The 6732-nt window shown below is 40.4% G+C and overlaps 1 protein-coding gene across 1 annotated transcript in view; it reads right to left on the bottom strand.

Moving 5' to 3' along the window:
• Positions 1-4812, bottom strand: part of LOC120572142 — a 63403-nt gene extending 58591 nt beyond the window's left edge. Inside the window, exons 1-2 of the mRNA XM_039821287.1 lie at positions 4573-4812; positions 3742-3843 (exon numbers count right to left, since the gene is read on the bottom strand). The gene's annotated coding sequence lies outside the window, so the exon portion shown is untranslated. The remainder of the gene's footprint in view (positions 1-3741; positions 3844-4572) is intronic.
• Between the last annotated feature and the right edge of the window lie 1920 nt (positions 4813-6732).

Genomic DNA, 6732 nt, shown 5'->3' with positions numbered 1-6732 from the left:
CCCTTTGATCATTAATCGCCACACCTAATGAGTGAGAGACAGTGTGAGAGAACCCTTCAAACAAGCCTTAATAAATCCACAACAGTAAATGCTATCGAAACAGCGACTTGACCGTTAGAGGCGCCACGGCCTTTGTGAACGGTATCGTTATAAAATTTATATGGATAAACATAAAAATGTGGGCATGTCAGCGATTTAAAAAAGTGGTTCGTTCTGCTCTTCGCTGGAAAATATGGGACGCCTTTTATCATTGCTGCGCAGTTGGAGAGAAATTTGTTGATCTGCGTCATTTGGAAGCTTCGCTGAGCCAAAAGTATGAGACGTATCACAAAACTGAGCAGATTTTTCTGAAACTAGACAAACATACCTACGTTTTGATGTATAAATTGTGTATGACAAGTAGATATTGTGGGCGTGAGAGCAGTTTACAGACAAGGAACTAAGATAATTTTTTTGAAGCTTCACCCTCTAGCTGTGATGTCATCCACTCTAAGCAGCGCAATACACACCCTGTTTAATCGATAAAATTTCCTGAAATAATCACTAAACTTAAACAAGTTTTTCACAAAAACTGTAAAAGATATCAAACTGAAAAGTAGACCCCGGATAGCTGAATATTTTGTGAACATTTTAAAGTTTGTTTCGCGTCTGTAGGTGAAAGTATGAAGGAGTTGAAACTTTTGGGAGCAGAAAGAAGATTTTTAAGGGGTAGAAGCCTGCTCTCATTCACTTCAATGTAAAAAAAAGTGTTAAAAAGCTTAAAATTTTAAAAAGTATAAATAGTAGAAAAAAAGTTGAAGAAGTTCCATCATTAGCTGAAAGAGCTGAACATTTGAAAAGTTGAATGGTTTTAAATAGCTGAAAGTATGCAGAAGTTACGAAGAGCCAAAAAAGCGTACGGAATAAAGTTAAAATTAAAATACTAGGAAAATGCATTTCCTGCAGAAAATGCGTGGGAATGCTGAACAGCTGAATTGCTAAAGCTAAACTGGTTGAATAGCTTAAATCTGTAAGAAGAAGTTGAAGTAGTCAAAATAGTTGAAAAAAGCCGAAATCCGTTTTAAATAAAGTATGAATTTCATTAAAAAGTTAAAACTTTATGCTAAACTGAACTGTTTGCTTTAAATGTTGAATAATGACAAAATGTGTAGAACATTGTGAGGTGTGAGTAGATTTTCCTAACTGATAATGACTCACATATGCAGAAATATGAAACAAATTAATACTGATAATACTGTTAAAGATGAAAGTTGAAAAGGCTGAAAGAAGAAATATTTTTATTATGATCAGATATATACACTGCATAGAACGAAAAAGCATCAATCTAGCTGAGATGAGATGTGAAATATATTAGGTGAAAAAACTGGGGCTAAACAAGAAGAAAGAGAGGAAAGAGACAAGGAGAGAAAGAGAGAAGAAAGAAGAGCAGGGAGAAGAGAGAAGAGAGGGAGAAAGAGAATAAAGAGAGGAGAGAAAGAATAAAGAGGGAGAGAGGAAAGAGGAAAGAGAGGAGAGAAAAAAGAGAGGAAAGATAGAAAAAATTAGAAAGAGAGCAACTTTGACTAAAATTGACTAAAAAGGCTTAAAGTTTGACTGTCTGTGAAAGGGTTGTCATGGCTACTAAGTGTTCGTGACGTGTTTATAAACATGCTTTGTGTATGTGTGTCTGTGTATGTCTGCATTTGTGTGTGTTGTGTATGTCTGCATGTGTGTGTTTGTGTGTTCTTGTGTGTGTGTGTGTTTGTGTCTCTGTGTGTGTCTTTGTGTGTGTGTGTGTGTGTGTGTAGGTGTGTGTCTGTTTGTGTGTGTTTTGTGTTTGTGTGTGCTTGTGTGTGTGTGTCTGTGTGTGTTTGTGTGTCTGTGTGTCTGTGTGTCTTTGTATGCGTGTGTGTGTGTGTAGGTGTGTCTGTCTGTCTGTGTGTGTGTGTGTGTGTGTATAGGTGTGTCTGTCTGTGTGTGTTTGTGTAGGTGTGTGTCTGTCTGTGTGTGTGTGTGTGTGTCTGTCTGTGTGTGTCTGTCTGTGTGTGTGTGTGTGTCTGTGTGTATAGGTGTGTGTCTGTGTGTGTGTGTGTGTAGGGTGTGTCTGTCTGTCTGTCTGTGTGTGTGTATCTGTGTGTGTCTGTTTTGTCTGTGTGTGTGTGTGTATCTGTGTGTTGTCTGTCTGTCTGTGTGTGTGTGTATCTGTGTGTGTGTCTGTGCGTGTGTGTGTGTATAGGTGTGTGTCTGTGTGTGTGTGTGTGTATAGGTGTGTGTCTGTGTGTGTCTCTGTGTGTGTGTCTCCTAAACTGGATGAATAGCTTAAATGCGTAGAATAAGTTGAAGTAGCAAGAGTGGTTGAAAAAAGTATAACAACATCCTACACTGGGACACATTGATTGATGTACCACAGCAGGATTCGAACCCTGGTCCTCCACACCAAAGTCCAGCAGCATAACCACTGGGCTATCTTTAGATGAGGCAAGCAGTGGTCCTTCTGGTTATTTATAAAGCCTCCCTTTGATCATTAATCGCCACACCTAATGAGTGAGAGACAGTGTGAGAGAACCCTTCAAACAAGCCTTAATAAATCCACAACAGTAAATGCTATCGAAACAGCGACTTGACCGGTAAGAGGCACACGGCCTTTGTGAACGTGTATCGGTATAAAATTTATATGGATAAACATAAAAATGTGGGCATGTCAGCGATTTAAAAAGTGGTTCGTTCTGCTCTTGGCTGGAAAATATGGACGCCTTTTATCATTGCTGCGGATTGAGAGAAATTGGTTTTGATCTCGTCATTTGGAAGCTTCGCTGAGCCAAAAGTATGAGACGTATCGCAAACTGAGCAGATTTTCTGAAACTAGACAAAAATACCTACGTTATATTGCCATTAAATAAAAACACAGGAATAATCAGAGAGAACAACATCAATCACCACAGCCTTGAAATGTTCAAACCAACTGAGATAATCAAGTCCAGAGTGTGCCCCTTGTTGTGTATTGGGCTCCGTCACATACTGGAAGTTAGTCCATAGTTCTCAAAAATACAACACAGTTCTTTGTTCCCTCTATCCTGGGGGTTATCAACATGAATGTTGAAATCACCAGCAATAACTCCCCACAATCAAAGTTAATACAGATTATAGACAGCATTTCGAAGAAGTCGTCAAAGAAGGATGCACAATGATATTTAAGTGGCCTGTAGATATTTAGAAATATAGGTTGAGGGGGAGGACCTTAACGAGCCATATATTCAAAGAAGCAAAAGTTTCCATAAGATGTTGGTACGTGGAATGAGTGATTAAACAAAATGGCGACTCCACCTTTCTTATTCACTGTGCTCACTCATAAAACTGAAGTTAGGAGGAGCTGACTCTATAAGAACAACAGCACTGTTATTATGGTCTAACCAGGTTCAGTTAAAACATAAAATCAAGATTATTGCTTAATAATAAAATCATTCATTACAAATGACTATCTGCCAAAGACCTGACATTTAGTAAGGCTAGTGTTATTGTGTTAAAATAATTTTTTGGGACAAGTTGTTGCTGACGATGAATGGATGCTAAATTTGTTCTAAAGTGCTTCTATTTCTTACTTAGCAGATTTACCATTCTTTTTCTTTTACCTATCACAACATAGATTGAAGAAGAATTTAATACACAGGGCCCAGGCTTGTCCTGAAATGAGTGCCACTAGGCGTGCAGCCTGGACCCAGCACATATCAGTTAAAGCTTGTTGCATTTTCTACACAAGCATACTTATCAGTCTGGGGAGGAGGAGTTCACTGCAGTCCTTGAAGCAGGGGCGTAGGCAGAAATAGTATTTTGGGCGGGCCAGTACAAAAGTGGGTGGGCCATTTTCTAAAAGACAAAGTAGCAAAAAGGACTAACTGAAAAAAACAGCAACGATTTTACCTTCCAACATACTGCATTACAACGGCAATAACAGTACTGTCTCCGACATTCTCAACTAACAAACCTCCGTCTAAAATGTTTGTACACAACAATATAAACAAAAACCTATAGATTGTAACATATTCAGGCTAAAATATATTTGCACCGGCAGAAACAGCAGCATTGGCTCTGCACAGCACTGTTATAAAATTAACCCTTTTATTGCACAAAGTGGCAACTAAACATGAACCCACACAGCAGGGAAGGTGTTTACATACTGCAGGACGTAGAATAGCCTACATCAGACAGAAATCACACATGTAACAATGCAACAGCATTGTTGCTTCAGGACTACAGTCAGATCATGAGCAGCAAATAAAAGAAAATCAAAGAATGAAAACTTCCAGCCAAGCATTGTTTAGCTAAATTATGAAAGATATAATGAAAAGTGGCCAGCCAGGTGCCAAATCTTAGACAGTGTATTAAGTCCACGGCAGTGACAGGATCAAAGAAAACTCAAAACTAGGTCACTCACAGGTTATCTTCTTATTTAATGTGGGCAAAACACAAAAGCGTTTCAGCTAGAAGCCATCATCAGTATTCACCATTTCTTACTAAAATAGGAAGGTTACTAGGTTAGCTAGGTTACTTAATTAATAACACAAGAAACGTGAAAGACGTTTGACTTAATGTTACCTGTGTGAGGGCCTCCTCTCTGGCTGATGGGCCGTCAGCTCCGCTGGGGAAATGTCTGCACATGCTGCAGAAAAGCTCGTCCTTATTTACACTGGATTCCATCCAAGAAAACTGTCCATACCACTTTAAAGAGAAGCCATTGTTGTCGCGGTAACTTTTAAAAGTGCATTGCTTAACACATCCGTGGTAGCTAGCTATGTTGTCTAAACAGCCAGCTAGCTAACGTTAGCTGCTGAAGGCAGCCCGCAGAGTCTGCCTGTTGTTACCATAGCAACCAATTACGTTCCGAAGGCGTTTGATCTAATTGTTTGATTGTTTGGGTTGAGATTTCGTCTCTCCGCTCTGTGGTCTCCCATGGTCAAATCTTTGCTAAGGTGGGGGCTGTGGTGGATCACTGCCGCACTTTGTTCTGTCTTCCTCTTGTTTTGTTTGTGTTGATTTATCTTGTGTCCTTGGCCGAGGGAGTAGATGTGTGGTGCACAAAGTAAAGTAGGCTAGAGGTGAACAGCTTTACTCTTGGCTTGTTAAGGAAAAGTCCATCTGCTTTAAAAAGATGTCTGCGGTACCAGAAAATGTTAAAATTATCAATGAACTGCAGAGAATGTACATGCAGTTGAAAGCCATCTGTTCAGTGCCAGCAGTCTGCCGAATCTCTCAGCTCCTCTTCTGACTGGTGGTATAGGGCCACTGATGAACACCTTCGCGTTTATGGAGCTGACTGTGTTCAGCAGATTCATAAACTCACGATTCAGCACTTCAGACTCTTGCTTTACGACATCATTTGACCCTATGTGCAGTATAATGTTCTTCACAGTTGGGTGTGCTGCTACGATATCTGGGATTCTTTGGGCCAAGTCAGACACCATGTCTTTGGGAAAACAGAGTATTTTGGTGTTTTTACTGCTTTTTATATATTTTACAGCAGAGTCACCCACAATCAGAGTTTGAGGCCCAGTCGTTAGCTTTCCCTGTAGCTTTTTAGTTTTAGAATTGCTCTCAGTCCTTACCCTGCTGAGTGACGATGAGACGCAATCCAGGTCATGTCCAGGGTCCTGCAGCAGAGGAGCATATCTGTTATCCACCTGCACACTTAGTTGTTTGGGAGGCATTTTGTTGCTAATTTTCCCTTTTGCAACTGTCCACGGCTGTGTCCTGCTAAGTACAGGGGTTGAAGAGGCGTTGTGCCTGGATGATAATGCAGGCCAGCCGGTCATATCACAAATTTTAGGGCGCTGTGCCCTGCCCGTTAGTCGTCCTCCCATTTCCCAGGAAAATGATTTACTCTTAGGCTTTGCACCAAAAGAGTTGCATTACTCATAATTTACATCATTAAGCATTCACATCAACATTAAACATTTTCATTTAGATGTTAGTCTTAATCATATCTCAGTGTCAAAGTTGTTGATACATTTAATTATCCTGGTTTCAAACCATCTCAGCACTAAACCTCACACAACTTACACCGGTCAGCAGGAAAGATGCAGCAACTGCAAAAGACTAGAAATAATACAAATTAAGGTATTCCCCTTTTCAAACCAGGTTTCTAGGAAGTCTTTGAATGGATCATTTTTATCAACTTTTCATCAATCCAATTCGAATTTGAACAGTGAAATGTACTTTGAACATTTCCGGACACACCAACTGAATACTTATCTTAAAAGTAAAAATAAGTACTAATTATCTTCTCCTAATAGTGTGTGTATTTTCAGACTGTGAGTCTGTGTGCTACTTAACTTCACAATGCATCAGATGTGTCAGATCAGGACGTTCTCTCGCTGCCCCCCTCCTTCTCTCTGTCCGTCTGCTGGTCCGTACCTCCAGATAGGCGTCATCAGTTCATCAAGTGTGTAGGTAGGGCATGTGGACTTTGCTGCTGGCTCTTTGGTTTACACAGTACATCTCCAGATGCTGAAGTCACAACCAGACGCCTAGCACTGGTCCACCATCCCTTTCCCTCTGGGCCGAGAATTGTAGCCAGACCACGAACCTTTATCGTGTCTAGCTGTGCTGTGGTCTGAGGTGCTGTGATGGTCAATCTTCTGGTACAGTTTTTCACCGGTCCTGCAGTTTCTAGGGGGAGTGAGATAGACCAGACTGACACACATGAGGCGCTGTGTGGCACAAAACAGAACTCCAAAAAGCATTATTAGTTCTTTTATC

This window comes from Perca fluviatilis, chromosome 14 (assembly GCF_010015445.1).
Source record: "Perca fluviatilis chromosome 14, GENO_Pfluv_1.0, whole genome shotgun sequence".
NCBI lineage: Eukaryota > Metazoa > Chordata > Actinopteri > Perciformes > Percidae > Perca > Perca fluviatilis.
Note: the sequence above shows the minus strand (reverse complement) of the source record. Positions and strands in the feature narration are given on the sequence as shown.